The sequence below is a fragment of the Nicotiana tabacum genome, chromosome 6 (assembly GCF_000715075.1).
Source record: "Nicotiana tabacum cultivar K326 chromosome 6, ASM71507v2, whole genome shotgun sequence".
Classification (NCBI taxonomy): domain Eukaryota; kingdom Viridiplantae; phylum Streptophyta; class Magnoliopsida; order Solanales; family Solanaceae; genus Nicotiana; species Nicotiana tabacum.
Window position 1 is genome coordinate 158988072 of NC_134085.1, and position 25489 is coordinate 159013560.

The 25489-nt window shown below is 40.8% G+C and overlaps 1 long non-coding RNA gene across 2 annotated transcripts; it reads right to left on the reverse strand.

Annotated features, from left to right (window-relative positions):
- Positions 1–11960: 11960 nt before the first annotated feature.
- LOC142181972 (uncharacterized) lies at positions 11961–24822 on the reverse strand. 2 transcript variants are annotated; one of them, XR_012710875.1, is made up of 3 exons: positions 21259–24786; positions 20510–20603; positions 11961–12271 (listed from the first exon to the last, which is right to left on the reverse strand). It is a non-coding gene; the product is annotated as an uncharacterized LOC142181972 (long non-coding RNA). The 2 variants fall into 2 exon arrangements; XR_012710874.1 differs by lacking the exon at positions 11961–12271 and having other exon boundaries at positions 20261–20603; positions 21259–24822.
- Between the last annotated feature and the right edge of the window lie 667 nt (positions 24823–25489).

Genomic DNA, 25489 nt, shown 5'->3' on the forward strand with positions numbered 1-25489 from the left:
CATGATATAAGGCCCTTGCCAATTTGGGGCGAATTTGCCTTTTGCCTCGGCCTGATGTGGGAGGATCTTCTTTAATACATGCTGCCCTATTTCAAACTTCCTGGGGCGCACCTTCTTATTATATGTTCTTGCCATTCTCTTCTGGTACAGCTGACCATGGCACACTGCTGCCAATCTTTTCTCATCTATCAGGCTCAACTGTGCCAATCGAGTTTTGACCCATTCATCATCATTAATCCCGGCTTCAGCGACAATTCGGAAGGATGGAATTTCGACCTCCGCCGGTATTACGGCTTCAGTTCCGTACACCAAAAAATAAGGAGTTGTACCTATGGAAGTTCGGACGGTAGTGCGGTAACCCAACAAAGCAAAGGGTAATTTCTCGTGCCATTGTCTGGACCCTTCCACCATCTTTCGCAGTATCTTCTTGATATTCTTATTGGCTGCTTCGACTGCTCCATTCGCCTTGGGGCGATATGGGGTGGAATTGCGGTGTGTAATCTTGAATTGTTGGCATACCTCTCTCATCAGGCTGCTATTCAGATTCGCACCGTTATCCGTGATGATCACTTTTGGGATCCCAAATCTGCAGATGATATGGGAATGAACAAAGTCCACCACTGCCTTCTTGGTTACTGATTTGAAGGTTTTAGCCTCAACCCATTTGGTGAAGTAATCAATGGTCACTAGAATGAACCTATGACCGTTGGATGCTGCCGGTTCGATGGGCCCAATGACATCCATGCCCCATGCCACAAACGGCCAGGGCGCTGACATCGTATGTAACTCTGTTGGCGGAGAATGAATCAAATCTCCATGTATTTGGCACTGATGGCATTTCCTCACGAAAGTGATACAGTCGTGTTCCATGGTGAGCCAATAAAACCCTGTTCGAAGGATCTTCCTTGCCAATACATATCCGCTCATGTGTGGCCCACACACTCCAGCATGTACCTCTGCTATAACCGTCGTTGCTTGACTGGCATCTATGCATCTCAACAATCCCAAATCCGGGGTTCTTTTGTACAATATTCCTCCGCTGAGGAAGAAACCATTCGACAAACACCGAAGGGCTCTTTTTTGGTCTCCAGAGGCATGTTCTGGATATATCCCCATTCTGAGGTATTCCTTGATATCATGAAACCAGGGTTCGCCATCTGCTTCTTCTTCTACGGCATTGTAGTAGGCATGCTGATCACGGACCTGGATGTGCAGAGGGTCAACATACATTTTGTTAGGGTGGTGCAGCATTGATGCTAAGGTGGCCAAGGCGTCCGCAACCTCATTGTGAACTCTCGGGATATGTTTGAATTTCACCGATCGAAATTGCTTGCTCAGATCATGCAAGCATTGTCGGTATGGTATGAGTTTTAGATCTCGTGTTTCCCATTCTCCCTGGATTTGATGTACCAAGAGGTCCGAGTCTCCCAAGACCAAGACGTCTTGGACATCCATGTCGGCAGCCAAGCGCAGTCCCAGAATGCAAGCCTCATACTCGGCCATATTGTTGGTGCAATAGAAGCGTAGTTGAGCCGTAACAGGATAATGCCGTCCTGTTTCAGAAATGAGTACTGCTCCTATTCCAACCCCTTTCGCGTTTGCAGCTCCATCGAAGAAAAGCTTCCAACCTGGTTCCTCGGGTAATTCCAACTCGTTTGTATGCATTACCTCTTCGTCAGGAAAATACGTTCTAAAGGGCTCGTATTTTTCATCAACGGGATTCTCCGCCAAATGATCGGCCAGCGCCTGGGCTTTCACGGCTGTCCTCGTCACATAGACGATATCAAACTCTGTGAGCAGAATTTGCCATTTGCCAACCTTCCCGTGGGCATAGGTTTCTGAAAGATATACTTCAATGTGTCCAAACGGGATATGAGATAAGTAGTATATGAAGACAGGTAGTGCTTCAACTTCTGAGCTACCCAAGTTAGGGCGCAATATGTTTTCTCGAGTTGAGTGTACTTGACCTCATGTACTGTGAATTTCTTGCTAAGATAGTAGATGGCTTGCTCCTTCCTTCCTGTGTCATCATGTTGCCCCAATACACAACCAAATGAATTTTCCAAGACCGTCAGGTAAAGAATTAGGGGCTTCCCGGGCTTAGGCGGGACCAATACGGGTGGATTAGACAGATACCCTTTGATTTGGTCGAAAGCCTCCTGACACTCTGTCGTCCAACCTACTGCAGCATCCTTTCTCAGCAGCCGAAATATGGGCTCACAAGTTGCTGTGAGTTGAGCGATGAACCTGCTGATGTAATTGAGTCTACCCAGCAAACTCATTACCTCTGTTTTGTTCCTTGGCGGTGGCAAATCTCGGATGGATTCAATTTTGGATGGGTCTAACTCAATCCCCCGTCGACTGACGATGAATCCTAGCAACTTTCCTGATGGAACCCCGAATGCGCATTTGGCCGGGTTAAGCTTGATATCATACCTCCGGAGTCTTTGGAAAAATCTCCTTAGGTCTGCTACATGGTCCTCCTGACGCCAAGATTTGATGATCACATCATCGACGTACACCTCGATTTCCTTGTGTATCATGTCATGAAACACAACAGTCATTGCTCGCATGTACGTTGCCCCAACGTTCTTTAACCCGAATGGCATTACCCGATAGCAGTAGGTTCCCCATGGCGTAATAAACGCTGTCTTCTCAGCATCCTCTTCGTCCATTAGGATCTGATGATAACCCGCATAGCAATCCACAAAGGATCCGATCTCGCGCCCAGCGCAATTATCGATCAGGATATGAATGTTGGGTAACGGAAAATTGTCCTTGGGACTTGCTTTGTTGAGGTTGCGGTAGTCGACGCACACCCTGATTTTTCCATCCTTCTTTGGGACTGGCACCACATTGGCCAACCACTCGGGATATCGAGTGACCCGAATGACCTTTGCCTGCAACTGCTTAATCACCTCTTCTTTGATTTTTACACTCATTTCTGTTTTAAATTTCCTTAGTTTTTGCTTGACCGGAGGGTATGCCGGGTCAGTGGGCAATTTGTGAACCACTAAATTTGTGCTTAATCCAGGCATATCGTCATAGGACCATGCAAAAACATCTTTGAATTCCATGAGGGTTCTGATCAATTCTTCCCTGACATTCGGCTCAATGTGGATGCTGATTTTGGTTTTTTGGACGTTATCAGCGTCTCCTAGGTTTACAGCCTCAGTGTCATTTAGGTTAGGCTTGGGTTTTTCTTCAAATTGGCATAATTCTCGGTTTATCTCTTCGAAGGCTTCACCTTCATCACATTCAGACTCATCATCACAAACGACCTCTTGCATCATTGAGTCAGATTCAGATTGATTTATTAGACTAGGTCGAATATCCGCCGTGCATGCCATGTCATTAGAACTAGTAAAAAGAGAACTGTTCAGGAAAAAAAAAGAACAAAACAAAATTAAAATGGGTCAAAAGAAAAGAACTTTATTAAACTTGCAGGATAAAAGGGTTCACACTTTTACAAAAACGAAAGTAAAATTTGGATTACACCCTTGAATAATCCGGACAAAACAAAACACACAAAACATAAATCAAAGCCTACTACCAAGACTCCCCTCGGACAGGAAGAGGAGTAACTGTCCAATTGTTGGTCTTGGCCTCAGGCCCCACAAACTGTATCTCTGCTCTGCTGGAACCTTCTCCAGCTTCCACCATACTGACATCCGCGAATAGCCTCTCAAAACTCTGATTCAAGTCTTCATTTATACCGATAAAAGGTTATCGAATCTTTGGGACCGGAGACCCCTTGGCACTTGCTTTGACAAAAGACCTTGAGAGACGTGGCACCGGTTTAGGCAGAAACCAGACCCTCTTCTTCATTTTTCGCGCTTGCTTCCTATCTGCTGCGGTTGGTTTGAACCCCAATCCAAAATTTTCCAGATTTTTAGGAAGGGAGACAGGTTGGACAATCCCTTGAAGCTCGAATCCCAGGCCTTTTCCCGGCACAAATCCATTACCCAGCATTTCTGAGACCATCATGACTGTTGCGGCAGCTACCCTAGGGTGCGGGATGATTTCTCCTTCAGAAATTTTGTTGGCCGACCCTGTATCGAAAATCTGGTAAACCCAAGGACCTTTGTCATTAGCGGTCTCTATGAAAGGTACAATGGTTCCGCCCATGGTGCACGTTGTATCCTCGCCGTGTAACACGACCTCTTGTCTTTCCCACTCGAACTTCACCATTTGATGTAGGGTGGAAGGCACCGCTTTGGCTGCATGAATCCATGGTCGACCTAACAGCAGGTTGTAAGATACCGTGGCGTCTAATACCTGGAATTACATGGTAAACAGGACCGGACCGATGGTTAGTTCAAGTACAACATCCCCTACAGTGGCCGTTCCGTTTCCGTCAAACCCTCGGACACAGATACTGTTCTTGTGGATCCTTCCGTGGCCGATCTTCAACTGGTTCAAAGTAGGTAGTGGGCAAATATTGGTGCTTGAGCCGTTATCCACCAATACTCGAGTTACCACCGAGTCTTCACATTTGACAGCTAGGTATAGAGCTTTATTATGCTCCGTACCTTCCACCGGCAGGTCATCATCTGAGAATGTTACCCTGTTCACCTCAAAAATCTTGCTGGCAATGGTTTCCAGGTGGTTTACAGCAATCTCACTGGGTACATGAGCTTCGTTCAATATCTTTAGCAGGGCCCGACGATGCTCCTCAGAATGGATCAGTAACGACAACAATGAGATCTGGGCCGGTGTTTTTCTCAGCTGTTCGACCACAGAATAGTCCTGTACTTTCATCTTCCTCAAAAACTCTTCAGCCTCTTCTTCGGACACAGGTTTCTTGGTTGCAACTGGGTTGGCTCTTCTTAGCTCCACCGGAGCAAAACATCGACCTGATCGAGTCAGCCCTTGCGCTTCACAACTGACTTCTTCCAACTGTTTTCCTTTGTACATTACCACCGCCTTTTCATATTTCCAAGGCACAGCCCTGCTGTCAACCATCGGCAGCTGGACCACAGGCTTTATGGTCACCCGTTCTCTACATACCCCTTTCAACACGACCGCCGGTGTGGGCGGGATCCCTGGTATTACCAACTTGCTTGGCTCGGGTTTGCTTGTTATGGCGGACGGGCTCTTTCCCAATATCATTACCGGCTTGACACCTTCTCCCTACGACTGTACACTCGTTCCTCCACTGGTTGAGACTTCTTTCGGGGTGGCTTGGATCATCATCACTGTTTGTGAGGGTTTTCTTAATTCTCCTCCCTCACACACCAACTCAATCATGTGAGTTTCGTGGTGCGCTGGCAGTGGGTTTTGGTTGATGTTAGGAGCTTCTGGTGTCTGGACCTCGATCTTATTGGTGTCAATAAGATCCTGTATGGCATGTCTTAATTTTCAGCACTTCTCGGTATCATGCCCGAGCATCCCTGAACAGTATTCACAACTGATTGATCGATCCAAATTCTGAGGTGGAGGATTTGGTTCTCGAGTCTGGACAGGACTAACCAAACCCAATTGCCTCAGCTTGTGGAACAAAACGGTGTAGGTTTCTCCCAACTCCGTGAAAGTTCTCTGCTTCCGCAACCTGTCATTCCTAGCATCTGGATTTCCCAGAAAACCTGCCCCTGAAGAGTTTCTATACGCCCTTGGTGGAGGGTAGGTGTTTTGTGGTGGTGCATATATGTTCTGGGGAGCCTGTGCGCGCCATTGTGAGCGAACCGGAGGCTGAGTGTATGCCTGGGCTTGGTGTACGGAACAATGTGGTTCTCGAGGTGGATAGAAATTTTGTGGTGAGTTGTATGGGTATTCTGACCTGTGAGGTCTGGGTTGGTTGTAGTGTGGCCTGCCAGCCCTGGACCAACTGCCTGCCTCGATCGTGGCAACCTCTTCTTTCTTTCTTCTCAACGCACCTCCCGTGCCGTTTTGAATAGCCTGGGTTGTGGCCTTGAGTGCCGAATAGTTCAAGATCTTGTCAGACCTCAAACCCTCTTCTATCATGACCCCTATCTTGACCACCTCGTTGAAAGATTTTCCAACCGTTGTCACCAAGTGACCAAAGTAGGTTGGATCCAATGTCTGTAAAAAATAGTCCACCATCTCTCCCTCTCTCATGGGAGGATCGACTCTAGCTGCTTGTTCTCTCCAGCGGAACCCGAACTCGCGAAAACTTTCCCCGGGTTTCTTCCCGGTTCTCAATAATGTGAGACGGTCAGGGACTATCTCGAGATTGTACTGGAAATGACCTGCAAAAGCCTGCGCCAGATCATCCCACGTGTACCACCTACTGGAATCCTGCCTGGTATACCATTCTAATGCAGATCCGCTCAGACTTTGGCCGAAATAAGCTATCAGCAGCTCATCCTTGCCGCCTGCCCCCTTATTTTGCTACAGAATCCCCGCAAATGTGCCATGGGATCACCGTGCCCTTCATATAAATCAAACTTAGGCATCTTGAACCCAGCCGGGAGTTGGACGTCTGGGAAAGGGCACAGATCTTTGTATGCTACGCTGACTTGATTGCCCAAACCATGCAAGTTCCTGAAGGACTGCTCCAGGCTTTTGAACTTTCTCAATACTTCATCCTGTTCAGGGGCCTTAACCGGCTTCTCAACCTCTGCCGGCACTTCCAAATGTGGATTGTAAGCCTGTGGTTCGGGAGCATGAAACGTAGGCTCGGGGGGATAGTATTGTGTATCGTGAGCCTGAAACAATGGCTCACTGGTCGTTCTTTGCAAAGGAGCTGATGTGGGTCCCACAAAAATGGGAATATTGGGTGATGGGAGAGGTTGATGGGGTGGTGGAGCTTGGGAATCATGAGGGCTTCTTTCTTGATGATAAAGGGGATTTGGACGGCTTGTGGAAGGGCCAGAGTGAGGGTACTCCGGCATGTGTCCCAGTGCTTCAGGGCTCTTTTGTGTTTTGGCTATGGCTAGCTGCATTGCATTCATCTCTAGTCCCATCCTTTCAATCTTTTCCATCGCTTCTTTTAGCAACTGGCTCATTGGCCTTTCTTCCTCATTACTATTCTCTGAAGTAGTCATGCTTGTTGCTACCGGTCCTTTGGATCTGGTTTGGTAGGAGTGTGTTGCCAGAGTTCTTTAACAACTAACTTGTCTGGTATAGACAACAACAAACTTTGTTAGCGTTAGAGTTTAACAGATTTGATCATAACACATAGAGGATGCAATGCACCTAGGCAGTTAACCGTTTCTACATGCTTTGCTTCAAACAACATGCGTCATCCCGGTTTGCTCATTCGTCCCTTTAAAGTATTTTGGGAAACCCTGTGTTTTATTTTATTATGTATTTTCTTTTCTCTCTTTATTAACAGCGGTCGAATCTTATGGGGATTGCCTACGTATCACGTCCCCGCGCGAATCAGACCAGGCGTAGTTCTGCCATGAGGCTAACATTTATATAAAAAGATGAACAAACATTACAGTTGAAAAACTTTGTAAAAACAATGTCTTGAAATACACACATTCAAATTGAAATAAACAGATACAATTCTTAACATCTCATAACGTGCCCCACTTTCCACTTGTGTTGTAAATTATTAGATCATTTGCTCAAGGTGGGGCTTGACCCGGATGACCTCCCAATGTTCGATACATCCTTTCCAACTCCACTGCTAGATGACGGGCAAAGGTGGGTGCATGCTCTGTAAACCTTTCATAATCCATTCCTTGGCAGTTTACATAATTTTGAGAGGTGTAGACTGCCAGGTCGTGGATCTGTGCCCTGAAATCTTGGAGATGTTGGCCTTGATTCTGCAACTGCTGCTGGCGAGTGGTGGCTATATCTCGGATACGGCCTTCATGATCTAGGGCTGACTCTAATAGAGCTCGGAGTCTGGCCTGCTCTAATCTCATCTGCGCTCTTTCTCTATTAGTGTCCGCTTGATGATGCTCTCTGTACCTTCTTGCCTCTTCTAGTTGTGCACGAAGTTGGTCTTCTGATCGTATCCAATGGTCTTTTTCCTTCTTGAATTGTGCACTGTCTTTCTCGGATTGCCTATCTTGGCGTTCCTTATCAGATCTGGCTTCTTCGTTTAACTGTTGGATCCTTTCTTTCGCTTTGCTCAACGCCCTTTCTTTTGCAGCAAGAACGGAATCATAATCTTGCATTCTTTCAAAAAGATTGGCGATGGTTTTTTGATCCTTCCAATTGCTCATTGGCTTTTCGGAAGCCCTTTTCATTCTCAGAAATCGAGCATGAAGACTTTCATTCTCGCAGGCTAGACTCTTCTTCTCGCCTTCAGCTTCTTGTGCTTGCAAAGCCTTCTTCAGACTGAGGTTCCTTAGATTTTCCTTTAGGGCATGGATAGTTGCTTTGTACCCCTTCTCTTTTTCTCCCCAGATCAACCGCTCTTGGATTTTATCATTAAAGCTTTGAATATGGGGTCTTTTAGTTGGCCCTCTTAGCTCAGGCTCTGGTACATCATCTACGCGAGACCGTTTCTTGAACCACCTTGCATATCCAGGATTTATCTCACCCTTTGTAGTGTCTGGGACTTGAGTATCGCTTTTCAAGTATCGACATCCATTCCACATCTGCTGAAGTAACGCCTCAGGAATAGTGGCCTCTGGGTGTAATTCGATTTCTTGCGTACTCAAATCTTCATCATCAGGAACTACTTGATATCTTCCTAGTTGTCTTAGGACTCTCAATGGCGCATACGGCTGGATGCTTCTCAATCCCAATAGTAGCAGATAACTATTTGAGTTTGACATATGTATCACTTCCCTCATCGGGAGCCATCCCAGAGTCCATTCAATTTGATTTGCCGTTAGAGCCCTTAGCCGAGATACCCATGCTTCTATCCCTTCTGGAACCTGATAATTTTTCACTCTTTCCTCATAACCCTCGATGTAATTATCGTTGCTTGGCCCATACTGTATGATCTTGGGCTGTTGTTGGAGATGTTCAATCAACCACAGCTGTAACAAAATTTTGCATCCTTCGAAGACTTTCGCTCCTGCTTTACATAAAGTTAAAGCCCGATAAATGTCTGAGAGAATGATGGGTACAAGGGTGTGGTTTTCCTTGGTGGTGAGGATTTGCACAACTTTTGCGGTGCGAATATCAATTGTTCGTTCTTTGTTCGGGAAGACCATGATTCCTAGAAAAGCCACCATGAAGGTGAAGCGACGGTGAACCTGCCATGCGTCTTTGTCTTGTTTGTTAGTAAGGCCTTTCTCATGAATTTCGAACCCATCTGACTTTCCGAACCTTGAATACAAAAAGTTGAAAGAACAACATCCGTTGACGACATTGCTTTTCCTGATTTGACTGCTGATGTTCAGAAGACCGAAGAATCGATGTACCGAGGGAGCCTTCGTGAATATCAAGCTTTGATTCCTTAAACTTCCGTCAAAACCAACATATCCAGCTACCTCCTCTAATGTAGGAGTGAGCTCGAAGTCAGAGAAACGAAAGACATTGTGAACAGGGTCCCAAAAAGTTACTAATGCCGCAATCAGATCATCACGGGGTTTAACTTTCATAATGTCCGGGAGATTTCCCAAATGCTTGATGACCCACTTTTGACCATCTTCGCCTAATTCACACCATCACATTTGAAGCTGGAACAGAAACTCTTCTGTATTTGCGGAGGAGGGGTTTTGTGTGGTGCTCATTTTGTATCTGAAATTTAATTTAATAAAGTCAAGACTCATTTTGAAAACATACTCTAATCATTTTCAGTCAAGATTATTTTCAAGATTTAAAACTATTTTTGGGAATTTTTCAAACTATTTTCAAGATTAAATACCTGTCGAGATTAAATACCTTTATTTCAAGATTTGAAAACTATATTTTATTTTTTATTACCTTTTTATTTTTAATTTTCATTATATTTTTTTTTATATATTTTATTTTTTATTTTATATATTTTTTTAATTATGAAAACCCATTTTATTCCTCGGCTCTTACCATGATTTCATTTAAGCCGGTCAGCAAGCATGTTCGAGGCAAATGAATGCACATATAGCAAGTAGGATGCATCAGGATGGTCTTTTTATTTCGGGTTCACCTGTCTTAGACAGACCCAACCCCTGTGTTGAGTCCCCTAAGTCAAATGCACGTGATGCAAATAAACGTTCCTACTAGGGATCCGGTACATGGCTGAGTTATTCTAAGTGTAAAACCTGAGGTTGATTGTTCTAAACCTGGCTTACCCAAACAGACAGTTTGAGCCGAAGCGGGGGCAACGTACCGGGAGCACAAAAGTCTGCCCGGCCTAGTTACTTGTCCCAACTCCGTCTTATTTGGTATGACTTTAACAGAAAGGTGGGTCACGCGTACGTGTACACCATAAATTCAGAAGACTCAGAAAGAAGGGGGTTTCATAACAGTTGTATATATTCACAATTCAAATAATATTAAAGCGGTAAAAGCATCATTTAGCACATTAGGCATACATCATGTAAAAAATCAGATAATAAATAAAGCCAAATAATAACAATTACTCTAAGCTCGAATTCTTAACCCTGAACCAGTGGTTCTGGGCATAAATGATCCCCAGCAGAGTCGCCAGAGCTGTCACACCTCCTTTTTCCGCACCCGAGGGGGCGCAGGGGAGTTTTTTCCAATTAAAGGACAATCGAAACGGGATTGGTTTATTTATTTCAGAGTCGCCACTTGGGAGATTTAGGGTGTCCCAAGTCACCAATTTTAATCCCGAATCGAGGAAAAGAATGACTCTATATTACAGTCTGCGTACCAGAAATCCGGATAAGGAATTCTGTTAACCCGGGAGAAGGTGTTAGGCATTCCCGAGTTCCGTGGTTCTAGCACGGTCGCTCAACTGTTATGTTTGGCTTATTTATCTGATTTTAAATACAATATGAACTTATGTGCAAATTTTATCTTTCAACCGCTTTTATCATTTACTGTTATTTTTATCGAGAATTGCAACGTTATAAAATGTATCTCGAACCACGTTACAATCAATGTACCCGTGGTCATCGACACACTTTGACTCCGTTGAGATTTGGATTTGGGTCACATCAATGTGCACCCGAGTTTAAGGAAATTAAATTATTAAAGGCGCGCCTAAAGCGACTAGCGTATTTATTTTGGGTAGGACCGTGGAATTTTACTAAACGGTCCATCTCAAAGTCTAAACAATTTTTTAAAGCAAATATTTACTGAGGGCCCCGCAAATTTGTATTTCATTTGGGCGAGGCTCATCTCATTCTTATTTTTTTTAAAATGAATTTACAACGTCATGGACACGCATCTCGAACCACGTCACAATCAATGTACCCGTGATTAGAAACACATTTCGAATCCGTCGAGATTTGGATTTGGGTCACATAAATGCGCACCCGAATTTAAGAAGGTAAAATTATTAGATACGCGCTTAAAGAGGCTATCGCGTTATTATTATGGGAGGGTCGTGAGGTTTGCTAAACGACCCACCTTAGGGATTGAATGCTTCAATATATATATTAAACGAGGGCCCCGCAATTCGTACGTTTTTCTTTATTTTTTGTCGAGGCTCATCTCGTCTTTATTTTAAAAGGATATCCTATAGCAGCTACATTCTTCTATTAAGTTTGTCTCTAAAAAAAAACACAAGAGAATACCTTGATTGATTGCATGCTGAGAAAATACTAATTAGCTATTAGCGTACAACTGACACAAAAATGAGGAAATTGCAGCAGAGTTTGTACAAAGAGGGATGACCTTCGTTCTATGTTCTATTATTCAAGAAAACTGAAACATGGGATTGACGCACAACAGTATCGAAACGGATTATCCTTAGGCGAAGAAATTAGGCATATTTGACCTTATATATTAACGAGCATACGTAGGAGGTTCAGTTAATTATTCATCACATGCTTGCCACTAACAAAACGAAACGACTGCATGATGATCCTGTCTAACTCAAGTGGTGTTATCACGTGTTTAGCTATGCGATTTTTATCTTTTGGCTGTAATTCAGATTGCCTAGTGTACCCTCAAGATACGCATATTCACTGAAGGATCAAGGCGAAACAAGTGTGATTACTGCGTTCATTTTAACAGACGCGACGCCATTGCTGGCCGAGTATTACTACTATCCAGCTAACTTCTTACTGATTTACATACAACAATGGATTGCTAGACCAAACTCCTTATGGACTGAGAAACTATCTTATTACATAGTTTGAAATTTAAACTTTACATGTTAAATACCAACATTCTAAACAATGATCAGCAAAATAAAGGTAGCCATGCTCATGTTTGGACTACCATAACCTTGTGCTTTTATACAGCTCCAAACATATCATTACATCAGTGAATTTAGAACGTGTACCTGGTATAGCCAAGCAAAAGCAGAAGGGGAATGATCAGCTGAGTAATATGCAACAAACACAGCAACAGCAAATACACAGCAACAACACAGCAACCACCAAAATAGCCACAATGATGAAGCTCAACAAGTGATCGAGCAATGGACTAATAATCCCAGGAAAACAGGATAGGAAACAAAACCAGTCGAGAAAGGAAACAGAATTTTTTTGTGCTATAGCCACAAAAGTTCAATAACCACCAAGGCTCAGCAAGTAACCAGCACACTTTCGACAATCAAGGAGACTAAAACTCAAACCAACAGCACACAGAAAACTCAATGTAGTGACAATCACAGCAGAAGAACACAGACTTCTCTTAATGGAACAAATAACAATCCCAGTTAGGATAACCGACTTGGTTTCTTTGTGCAATTTTTGGACAGTGTTCAGTTACAGTATTTCTGGAAATTTCTTTCTGTTTTTTCAGTTTTCTTCAACTCACAAGACCTCTCCTCAAGACTAAATTTTCCCCAGCCCTTTTTTAGTTCTGAAATGGCCTATTTATAAGCCAAACGACCAGTGTAGTTAAGCTGCCTGGATTCTGCCATTTGCAGACTGCCCATACCCTTTAAACCCCATGCCTAAGCATCTTTTGATGCCAGCCATTTGTTCCCCACGCCTGGTTTTTCTTTAATCAAGAGTTATGGGTTCATTTAAGTATTCACTTTAAACCCCATACTCTTGTGTCTTGTTCCCCATTGGTATTAGTTTAATCCCAAATTAGTACCCTACTTGTCAGCTCATTTAAACTAATCATTTTTGTTCTTTTCAAACCCCAGACTACCCCTGTTAGCCCTTGATTATTACTGCCATGCCCATTGCAGCATCAGGGCATTTTTGAACTTCTGAAAGTTCAATTTCAGAATTGCCCTAGCCTGAATCTTTTAATTGTTTTTACAATGTAGTTACAAACTAGCATTCACAGATAATGTCCAATATTCATTTCACAATACAGGTTTGTTCAGTCATGTGAGGTTGTACGTATTAGCATATCTGATCATTCAGTCGTAGGGAGTTAATCGACGACATTTATCAAGTCGACTATACTAATTATAATAGGTAATAATCAATCGCTCATATAAACTATACGTACAGGGACCCAAAGGGCATCAGACAACTTTTGTTCAATTACTGGGAACCTATATGAACTATTTATGCGACGACTATCCTAATCGAACATGTTTATCATAGGATACATTCAAATCACACACAGAAAACAATCGACCAAATAAAAGGTCTTTGACAGAGATGGAAGAAATCAGAAAAATAACAAAAAGAACAAACAAACACAACGAAACATGCTGACAACTTAATTAGAACTAAACAAAGGGAAAGGAAAACTTACCGAAAAATGTTTAAACCAAACTGACCCAAATCTGACTCAACTTTGACCATTTGAGGCCGAACAAATTTTAACCAGGGTGTTCTCACATGAGAACACCTTGGTTAAGATCCGTTAAACCTCAAACCCTTGTTAAGGCCGGCTGGATTCCAAGGCTATCTGTGTTCTAGGTTTTGGATTTTCAGATCTGGTTTTTTAGGAGTTGTGGGTAGATTCGGACCAAACCAAGTCTGGTTTGGTCACGAGGAGGGTCCGGGGAGTGTCTGGTATGAAGATGGGGTGGTTTGGTATAGATCGAGTTTCGTCTCAAATCTTCAAATGAAGATTCGAGACGAAGGAAGGTGATTCGAGGCAAATGGATAGCAAATCCATGTTTAGGACAGTGAGGTGGTCCTAGGGTGTTCAGGAGATGGTCACCGGCGTCCATGCCACCAGCTTTAATGGCGAGGGAGACTAGGGCTGCTGCTAGGGTTTGGGGGGGTTTCAGTGCTTTGGTGAAGACGATGAGTGGAGGGGGTTCGAATAGGGGGCGTGGGGTACGATAGAAAGCTTATATATGATCTAGGGGTTTAGATCCTGGTCGTTGGATCAAACGAGATCTATGGCCAGGATCTATTTACTTAGGGAAGACGGTGTCGTTTTGGGTTTGATAGTGGGTGAGATCGGGTGAGGCTGGATCGAGTCAGAGTTTTGACGGGTTTAAGGGAAATGGCCTAGGTCCGTTGGATCAAGGAGTTGGACGGCTTAGATTAATCTGCCTGAAACGACGTCGTCGAAGTGAAGTGATCAACTTGATCAGGACCATTTGTTTAAGTCAGATCAACGGTTCTGATAAGGGAGCTAATACGGCGTCGTTTGAATCAGCGTTTGGGCAGGCCTGACTTGGGCTGGATCAGTGCTTTGGTTTTGGGCCTCGTTTTGGGGCCCAATCAGATTTTCCTTTCCCTTTTTATTTCAACCAATTAACCAAAAATTCCTAAAAAACAAGGTAAATAATTAAAATAAAACTTACACGCATATTGTGTAACACCTACAACAATAAACACACATAAATGAAATAAAAAAAAATGGTTAGATCACAGCCTAGAATGAACGATGCACACATACATATATTTTTGAATTTTCTTTTAACGACAAATATTTTTTGTATTTTGTTTGATAATTACTAGCTGTGAAATGGACAGACCCACAAATGACTAATAACACATGTCACGGAAAAATCGAAAAATTGTACAGCGAAGTCATTTGTCATTATTTTTATTTTCTTTTGGAGCGATTGTCCGTGAAGCAAAAATCACGTGCTTACATTTCTTTTCATGATTCAGTTTCTTTTATTTCTAGCTTGCTTTTACTTATGATTTTGTTGTGGAGTTTGTAGTTACACATGCTAGTATGACACCCCTCCCTTTAAGCTTATGTATTCCATTGTGTGATTCAAACATGTCTGGACAATTGTTTTCCTTTACCTACTATGCACTTACTATTTTGTGAATCCCAAATCCCTATTCCCCTCTAAATGTTTATGTTTCTCATGACTGGTTTGTGATTATGCCAGTGTCAAGGTATCTCTGAGCATGTCCATACCAGTCCTAGTACTCCTGCTAGGGTCATGTGTCTGCAAGCAATGTGTGTATCCCCAAACCCCTTAACCCCTGTGTGATTACTGAATACATTTAGATTCTGTGAACTTGCTGTGTGTGGTCTTATCCTGAAGTGTTTGAACTATGTTTACTACTCCAACCTATTTCAAATAACCTCCATTGCTTTACTAATTGCTTTCAAAACAGATCTTTAAGTCCAGTCTTTAATAAGCTTCTTTCAAACATGTGTCTGCACTTTCACTCTACTCCTAGTTAATAAGTTCTGCCCCTTCTAGTATATGTACTGCCTTGGGATCCTCTTGAGAACCCTTGGAACTCTGGCATACTGAGGCTGGCTTTCCACACTGCACTGGTTCAATGCTTGGCTACTAAGTCTAGGTGTAAGCATTACCCGGGGTCCTTGAGACCCTTAGAGAACTTTGATGCATCTAGACCCTGATTTGTCTATGGAAATGAGGTTTGAAAGACCATTGGAGGCTTTGGAAAACTTGGGCCTGATTGCAGGCTCCCTATAGAATAGCTTCTTAGTTTTTATTTCATTTATGTAATTCATTTGTCGGCCTATAATATTTTGTAAACAGATATTTTGTCGCCTTAGATTTTTGCCTTTAAAACCTTAGGGGTACGTCTAGAACTATCTATAGGTAGAGGTCCCAACTCCCTACGGTACTATTAAGAAAGGACGAGTAGCAGCACACAATAGGAATCAATGACCAAACACTCGTTTTGCATGACCAATAAGAGGATGGGAAGGGTAGACATGGGATATGATGACTACGCGTTAATGTCACGTGTAGCCCCTCATTGAGAAGTGTTTACCGAATATTACGTGGGGTGATCCAATAGGATAAACAACCTAGGACCCCTTCTTACCCCAAATCCTCTCCTTATTTAAAACTTTGTTTGTATAATTTGTTCAAACCTTTATTTCATTACTTGACATGTTCAATGAGCTTTACAACTTACTTGTTTATATGGACTAATTTGTAAATATAAGTTCGATCGGGACCCACAGTTGTGGACCAAGAGGGGTGCCTAACACCTTCCCCTTAAGGTTATTTCTAGCCCTTACCCTAATCTCTGGTAATACAAACCAATCCAAGAGTTAATTGCTCTAGGTGCCCTAACACACCATAATCCATTAGGTGGCGACTCTTCAAATACCCAGTTTCCAAAAGGAAATGAGTCATTGCACCCCTATGAATGCCGAAACCTGGACCTCCCTCCGCGAGGATGGAAAAAACGGGGCATGACACCTATCAACAATCACCCATATTGAGTCGAACTTATGCTGGGTATGAGGTAAGCCTACGATGAAATCCATATTGATTACTTCCTATTTCCAAATTGTAATCTCCATATCCTGCAATAACCCACCGAGTTTCTGATACTCAATTTTAACCTGCTGACAGTTAGGACACTGAGCAAGAAACTCCGCTATATCCCTTTTCATTCCGTCCCACTAATATACTCCTTGATATCATGATACATCTTTGTCGCTCCTGGATGGACAGAATAACGAGAATAGTGAGTTTCTCCCATAACCTGCCGATGCAGTCCTGCAACATTAGGGACACATAATCATCCTCGGTCTCTGAGGACCCCATCTTCTACAATTTCAAATGGTGTCTTCTCCTTCTGAGGGGTGGTATCCCTATAATGCACTAACACAGGATCCTCGTAATGGCGTCCCTTTACTTCAGTTACTAAAGAGGATGTTGTCGTATCCTGAATAGTAATACCAATATCACTTGAGTCCAGTAACCAAACTCCAAGACTAGCTAGCTGATGAACCTCATGTGTTATTCCCCTCTTTTCTGGCTGTAAATATGACAGGCTACCCATAGATCTACGGCTGAGGGTGTCAGCTACTATGTTTGCCTTCCCCGAATGGTATAAAATATCAACGTCATAGTCTTTAAGTAGTTCCAACCATCTCCTTTGACATTAATTTAATTCCTTTTTGCTTGAGGATATACTGTAGGCTCTTATGATCCGTATAGATATCAACATGAATGATATACAAGTAGTGCCCCCACCTCTTTAGTGCGTGAATCACTGCGGCTAACTCTAAGTCATGGGTCGGGTAGTTCTTCTCGTGCTTTCTTAGTTGTCTAGAAGCATAAGCAACAACCTTACCATTCTGCATTAGCACACAACCCAATCCAACGCCTGAAGCGTCACAATAGATAACATAACCATCGGTCCCTTCAATGCCTGGAAACTCCGTTCACAAGCATCGGTTCATTGAAACTTAGTTCCCTCCTAAGTTAACTTACATGGGTATCCTAACCTTTTACAATTCATGAAATTTCCCTCTTCGGAGGCCCAAACTTCATCCTTTATCCATCATAATTTTGCCCTTATTCCACTATCAAGATAGCATTTCATCTATTCTAAAAGCTACTAGTCTTAGACTTCTTTGAGTTCATTCGGGCTAAATTGAGCCTTCTGTAACTTAGAGAAATTATCAGCTCTCTTATGAGTTTAACCCTAAGGATTTATCCGTTCCCATTACCTTTTCACTCATCTTTTCTTATCCTTCCTCCTGTCTTCCTAAAGCCTTGTTGCTCTACCCTACTTTAGCTTGCGACCTACACCTATCTATTTATAATTATTCGCAACCTCTCTTCAACTTGCTTGTTCCATAGATTCCCTTATGTTATTCCGGAACATCAAGCGACATACCACATACCACTTTGGTTAAAGGTGCTTAGAAGAGAAGAAAATTCAGTTACATGTTTCCCGTAATAACCTGCCAAACGGAGAAGCTACGAACCTTTGTCGGTGTTGTGGGTCTAGGCCAAGTCTTCACTGCCTCAGTCTTTCGTGTATCCACCTGGATGCCTTCACCGAAAATGATATGCCCAAGGAAAGCTACAGAGTTCAGCCAGAATTCACATTTAGAGAATTTTGCATACAACTTCCCTTTTTGTAGAACTCTGAGCACAGTATGCAAGTGATTTGCATGCTTAGCCTCTGAACGAGAATATACCAATATGTATCGTCTTTAAATATGATTACAAATGGATCTAAAAAGTGCCTGAACACACGGTTCATCAAATCCATGAATACCGCTGGGGCAATGGTCAAACCGAATGACATAACACGAAACTCAAAGTGCTCGTATCTGGTCCTGAATGCTGTCTTCAGAATATCTTCATCCTTAACCCTTACTTGATGGTACTCGGACCTCAAGTCTATCTTTGAAAAACACTTGGCACCTTGCAACTGATCAAATAAATCATCAATCCTCGGGAGCGGGTACTTATTCTTGATTGTCACCTTATTCAACTATCTATAATCAATACATATCCGTAAGGAACCGTCTTTCTTTCTCACAATTAATACAGGTGCTCCCCATGGTGATTTACTAGGTCTGATAAAGATTTTTTTTTCAAGCAAGTCCTTTAGTTATTCTTTTAACTCATTCAGCTCTGCGGGGGCCATTCTATAGGTAGGAATAGATATTGGATAAGCATCTGGTAGTAGGTCAATGGCAAAATCAATTTCTTGCTCTAGCGGAAGACTGGGAAGCTCATTGGGAAAAACATCTGGAAACTCATTAACCACCGGGATGGACTGAATGGTTGGTAACTCTACTTCTATATTCCAAACCCAAACTAAGTGATAAATATAGTCCTTTATGATCATCTTCCTTGCCTTGAGATATGAGATAAATTTACCTCTTAGAGATGCCGTATTACCTTCCCATTCTAAAATAGGCTCTCCTGGGAACTTAAATCAAATCATCTTTGACCTACACTTGATGTTAGCATAACAAAAGGCCAACCAATCCGTACCCATTGTAATATTAAGTTCTACCCAACCGAACACCATGTACCTTATCCTTGTTTATTATCAAATCTATCACGCACCATTACATGCGACATCCATATATTTAAGTAACAATATTAAGACTTAACTCGCATAACTAATTTAGAAAAAGGTTTATATACATATGGGTCGACTAGACCGTAGGCATATCATACCCAAAACTATATATAGGATACTGTCTGCAAAACCTCTAAGTAGGCATTACCATAATATATACAAGTCGGGATGGGGCTCTATACGTCCTCATAACAACCTAACACCTTTAGAACCCTGACTTGGTAATACTCCAAGAAGAGGTGGAACTCACCAACCAAAAACTGACACTTGGAGGAAGTTTACAGTAGAGGGTCCTTGCCTCGTCCTATATAAGAACCTCAATCAGACACACTTCAAAGCGAAACCTTCATATCCTTATCAGTTACCTTCCTCCTCTTGGCCCGACTACTATCCATTTCCTTTATCCCATAACATACAATAATGAACCTTGATTGACGGACTCCCAAGACTGTGGACTATCTGGAACCTCAAAAGAGCTAGTGTCTGCAAATACCTTGACATAGTTTTGAGCTTAAGGGAAACTCGGCTGTGCCAATCCATGCTCTACTCCCCTCATACCCTGATCAACGGGCTATGGTAATGAAACTAAGGGCCTTGGTGAGATCGTAATTCCTCTCACCCTTTCTGCTGCCAAAGTGGTCGAAATAGCTCGAATGAATGATTCATATGGATCCTCGGATGGATCCTCCTCAATAGAAACTATGATCTCTAATGGGTCTGACTCCATAATGTAACTTATATCTCTTTCTAACACTTTCGTAGCCTTCTAACCTGTGCTAGCGGTCTGTGTCTGTCGTCTAGTAGTAACTGGCATCACTAAAACCATAAATAAGGTAAAGATTAGGAGTGGATACATATGACTCAGTTCTATCACACAATCTAGATTAGAAAGAAAAGTAATCATCCCAAATATCTAGTAGCCTCCTATCGATAAGTGTGGTGCACAACACACCTATAAACAAGACTCTACTAGATACAGTCTGTAGACAACCCTAGGGCAAAACTGCTCTGATACCACTTTTGTCACGACCCAAATCGATGGGCCGCGACGGGTGTCTGAGTCCTACTTGTCAAACACCCCTATGTATGAGACTAACATATGAACCTGAATAACATCTGCTGAATTATGAAAATAACATACATGAAGGAAACTTGCCACAAAAGCATATGTACGTATACATGCAGAATACAGTGGGCGAGCTGGAAAGGTTGCTAAAGACAACTATACGTCCAAAACTGAAAGCTGACAAGGCCACATACAACCCAACTAGACATACTATCTACATACCTCTAATAGAAATATAACTGTACAAAAATGGGACTGAGCTACGTCATACCCATATATATATACAAACATATCGTACCAAAATCAAAAGCAGCTCCGGATCAAGTTGAGCGTGCCAACTCTCGTTGATCAAGGATCCTAAGAAGGGGGACCGTCAGCTTGCCTGCCTGCACCTACGGGCATGAAACGCAGTCCCCATGAAATAGGGCATCAGTACGAATAATGTACTGAGTATGTAATGCATGAAAATTAGTACGTAAATGACATAGACGAAATATGGAATAAAGAAACCCATCCGTAAATCTAAATTACTTTGTAAATTCTGAAACATTTATACTGTCATGCCCGTGCGTATAAATGTCGTGTCATGCATACGTATGGGTGTACATAATATCATCAAGCCACTGCGGGTATCCCATCATATCGTCTCGGCCACTGTGGGCAACATTATCAATATATACCAACTGATCAGGTGGTGGTGCGTATATAACGATGTAACCTTTTTTTATATCTCATATACATATATTTACATATACACGCGTATATAAAACCATTTGGTCATGGGTCAATGCACATGTATGAATGGGTAAAATGCATGAAAAATACGTAATAATCTCAATATTTCTTTCAGATAAACTTTTTTCAACTGCGTATTATTCTAAGACCTATGAACAAAAGATAATAATAATAAATTCTCATAGGGAATCAAGAATATAGACACCTTTAGTATTTCTATTAATAGAGTAATTTATGGAAACTGTGCGTTTGCTCGTTTTTTTTGTATAATTTAGACTATGCCAAAAGAAAGAAGGGATAGCCTTAACATACCTGGAGTAACGAAAACTCCGTATAACATTCCTTAGAACTCCAAAAATCGAATTAAGCTTCTGCTTTTTGAAATTCTTGAACGAAATTTACTTCTGCTTCTTTGAAATTCTTGAACGAAAATTTCTTCTACTTCTTTGAAGTTGTTTGAACGGATTTTTAAGCCTGTCTTTGAAACATTCAAACCAAGAAGATAGGATATTACTTTAGGATAGTTAACGTTTTTTGGTTCTTCCTTTTTCCAATATGGAAATATAACAAGACTTGTTATAAGTCTTGTTTTATTAAATTCCCATTTATTCTTGGGTAGCCACCTAGGCATACATGACTAAGAGTCATGTTTAGTCATTGTGGCTTTATGCCCCGTTTTGGGGGATTAATTTATTAATTTTTTTCAATTATTAGTTAACTGAATAATGTTCTGTTACCCGGTAATTAATTAATCAATTACCTGCGTAATTTAAAAATTATCTCAAATTATTTAAAATTCTATTTATTTTTAATATACTTTATACATCGCACTACCGTGGTCATATGGTACCTTGTATGATACTAGTCCATAATTATCGGATATTATCGCTCGACCCGTATTTTATCCCAAATTGGCCACTTTCAACGAAACTCGTTTTCTTTAATTCATGTACCATTTATCCTTCATGACACTTACTTATCGCTTGTTATAAAAAGCGTAAATACGTTAACCTCAAGATAATCTCATCCCCGAGTCTATGTCAATTAACTGAAGACGAAACTTTTAACGTACGAAAACGCGAGATGTAACAGAATCGAAATTATAAAGATGAGAGATATTTTATTACCTAATGAATCGAAAATAAAATTTTTAAAGATGAGAGACATTTCATTACCTAATGAATTTTAAAATTACAAAGATAAAAGAGAGATATTTTTTGTATAAATTTGTAATGATTAATATGATACATCTCAAGCACTACTTCATATTTATTTAGTATAAAATAAAATTAAAATATGGAACAATGTTGTAGTTGAAGGTAATGATTAATGATTGAGAACTTCTCTTCTGTCAGTTTCAATCTTTTATTGAGTGATGTATATAGGATCAATATTTATTAGTTTTAGGAATATGTATTGTTATTTTATCATTCAAGCACAATATTTCAATATTATTTATACGTTTTAAAAAAAAGTTTTTTGCCACTTAAGATAGTATACTCATAAGACTAGTATTAATAATTAAGGAAGCACATATTAAAGTAACAATTGATAAGTTAGTTTGATTAAAAACATCCTAGCTAAGTTAAAATTGAAATAACTAAATAAATTTAATGTCACACCCCTTTTGTTTCTACCTCATTAACCCTCTTAAAAATAAATAAAAAAATTTGTAAAGCTTAAAAAGGGTTTTCAAAATTGAAAGTGACAAAATTGTGTTCAAAAAGATTTTGCAGAGTCGCCACCTGATATTTGATTTCGGTGTGCCAGGTCACTATTTTTTAGAAATAATTTTTCCTTTTAAAACACTTTGGACTCCAAAACTAAGTCTACACGACAGATTCAGGTAAGGGTGTTCATTTGACTCAGGGAGAAGGTGTTAGGCATTCCCCGAGTCCCGTAACTAGTACGGTTGCATACTTGATCTTATTGGATTTTAAAATATTCGAACGGAGAAAGAAAGCAAAAGCAAAAGAGGCTCGAGGTCATCCCAACCTAATAAAAGAAAATATAAGGGAAAAATAAAGTCCTAAATACTAATATATACCATACTTCTTCCACGAGCTTCGTCACGGCCTCCAATTGCATTCACTACGGGGCATACCCCGGATAAAATATATACAAAGTCTATGGGGCATTCCCCGGATAAATTTAACTCACGGACAACCTCTCGCTCAAAACTAACAAAAATCCTAAGACTTGCCTACTCAAGTGATGACAGTCTAAGCATGCTCCTAGCGGATAATGTAAGAAAAATAAAATAAATAAAACTAAAACTAAAAAGAACAATTCATGACATGTTTTTCTTATAATTTCTTATTTTTATTAGGCCGAACCCGATACCTAAAACATGGAACAAATTATTTGCTAATGGGCTTAGGCTTTTCTACCACTCCCCCACAACCCATTTTGTACAAAGAGGCAAATTCAAACAATAACAAATACGAATCAGAAGAGCGAAATCAAACATATATAACAAAGAAAGCATCTAAGATCATCTACGACATCTAAGAGTTAAAGAAAGCTAAAACAAGAAGAAGAAAAAAAAGGAGAAAAATTGAACTAAAAGCTATCAAATAGATCCCACATCAGCCCAATTTTGCCAATTTCCACTATGTCAAATTTCAAGACTCATATCGATTATGTAAAAACTATATCATTGTAAGGATAAAATGCCAAACATCACACTCGGCACATGAAACCCATTTAATCTAAATTAACGAGTCGAGGAACTAGATCTTGATATTTTGAGGGCCAACACCATGGACTAAAACAGAGATATTCAAATCCTTTCAAATAGCAAAATAACTTCTAGTTTTTAGGTTCTATTCTAGCATCTCTAATAGTAGAAGATCAATTACATGCTGATTTTAATACATAATCAAGAAAATTTGACAACGAACACTAATTCGAAGTTCGAACTCAAATAGGTGAAATTTTGTCTTATCTTAGGAATCCTGAAAGATGACAGCCATAACCAATTCAAACCATACTACAGAGGCACAAACAAATCTTTATCAACAAGCGAATTAGGACAATCTCGAGCGGCGAATCAGTTAAAATTCAAGCAAGAAGACTAATCGAACACACCACATATTCATGTAAGACTCGATGCAATCAATATTTCCAAGCAAACATATTCAAACCCATAAGCACTTAAACATGAAAGTGAAACAGAATCCAAGTAACAGAAGGAAAATTAAATCTAACAAAAATCGAATGAGACAGGGAAGACAGAAATGAACCTGTTAAACCGAAATTCTTTTAATCAACGTTAAAAAAATTCAGCAAACATGCACTCCTTCGATCCCAAAAATCAGACGAGAAACAACGTCAAAATCGAACAAAGGAGCCCCGACCAAGACCACAAACCGACCTCGGATGACTGCTTCAATCCAAACCCGAAATGACCTCAATCAAACTCTATTTCTGAAAAGACGCAATTTAAATCAAGAAGAAGAAACATATTTTCTTGTTTGGATTTGAGAACGGAATTAAAAGGAAACTAAAAATTTTATATGATTTGGGGAAATTGGGGCGGCTGGTTTTGTTCTTTAGATTAGGAGGAGTGTGAGCAGCTGTGGCTGCTTGTTGTTAGGGTGGAGTTCTTCTTGGGTTTGTGGCTCGTGAGAGGTGGAATCATAGGGTGGTCGAGGTTTGGCAGCTATGGTGGTGTGGCTGGAGATAAGATGGTCGGCGGCGACAGTGAGGTAAAGAAGATGATACAATCTGGTGTTCTTGAGTGTGTTTGGTTCTAAGGTCTTGGAGATTAGAGGGGGGCGCCGATCTGCTTCCTCTCTCTTTTCCCCCAAGTGAAAGAGATGATAAATTAAAGCGGAAGATATCTTAGGTCTTAGGTCTTAGGGTTAGGTTAGTGGGTCAATTGGGCCAAAAAGATTGGACTTGGTGAATTGGGTTATAAATTTGGCTTTTAATTCTATAATTCTTGCAATTTGGCTAGAAATATTAATTTCTTTTCTAAAATAATACCATAAAAATCTAAAATTAATCCTAATTAACTAAAACAACTATATTATGACATGAAACTATTTTTGATATTTTCAAGGAATACACTAAAAATAAAAATAGGTTAAAAATAATATTTTTTTAAAATTACCTAATACCTTAATTAAATAGAGAAAAATGAAACTATTTTTTGTATTTTTCAATTTTGTGATAAAAATAAAGTCAAAGAGTCAAAACTAGTTAAAATAACGATATTAAACCTAAACTAAATATTTAAACGCTAAAAGTGGTAAAATCTCGGGGAGGATCAAAAATTATATGTCTACAGTTGCTCCTCTTTGACTAGAAACACGAAGATTTTTCAGACAAAGAACGAACCATTATTGACCCAACCATTATTTAGAGAGACCAAAAACTTGAAGAAGGGAGAATGTGACCGAGCTCTGGTATCTGAGCTGCCTATATATCTTTGGCTATAAAGGAATCAGGTCAAGTGTAGTTCAAAAATCGGAACAGTGATGGAGTATACTGAGATGGAGAGCCCGATTGAAGTGTCGTTCTGTTGAGGTTCGGTCCG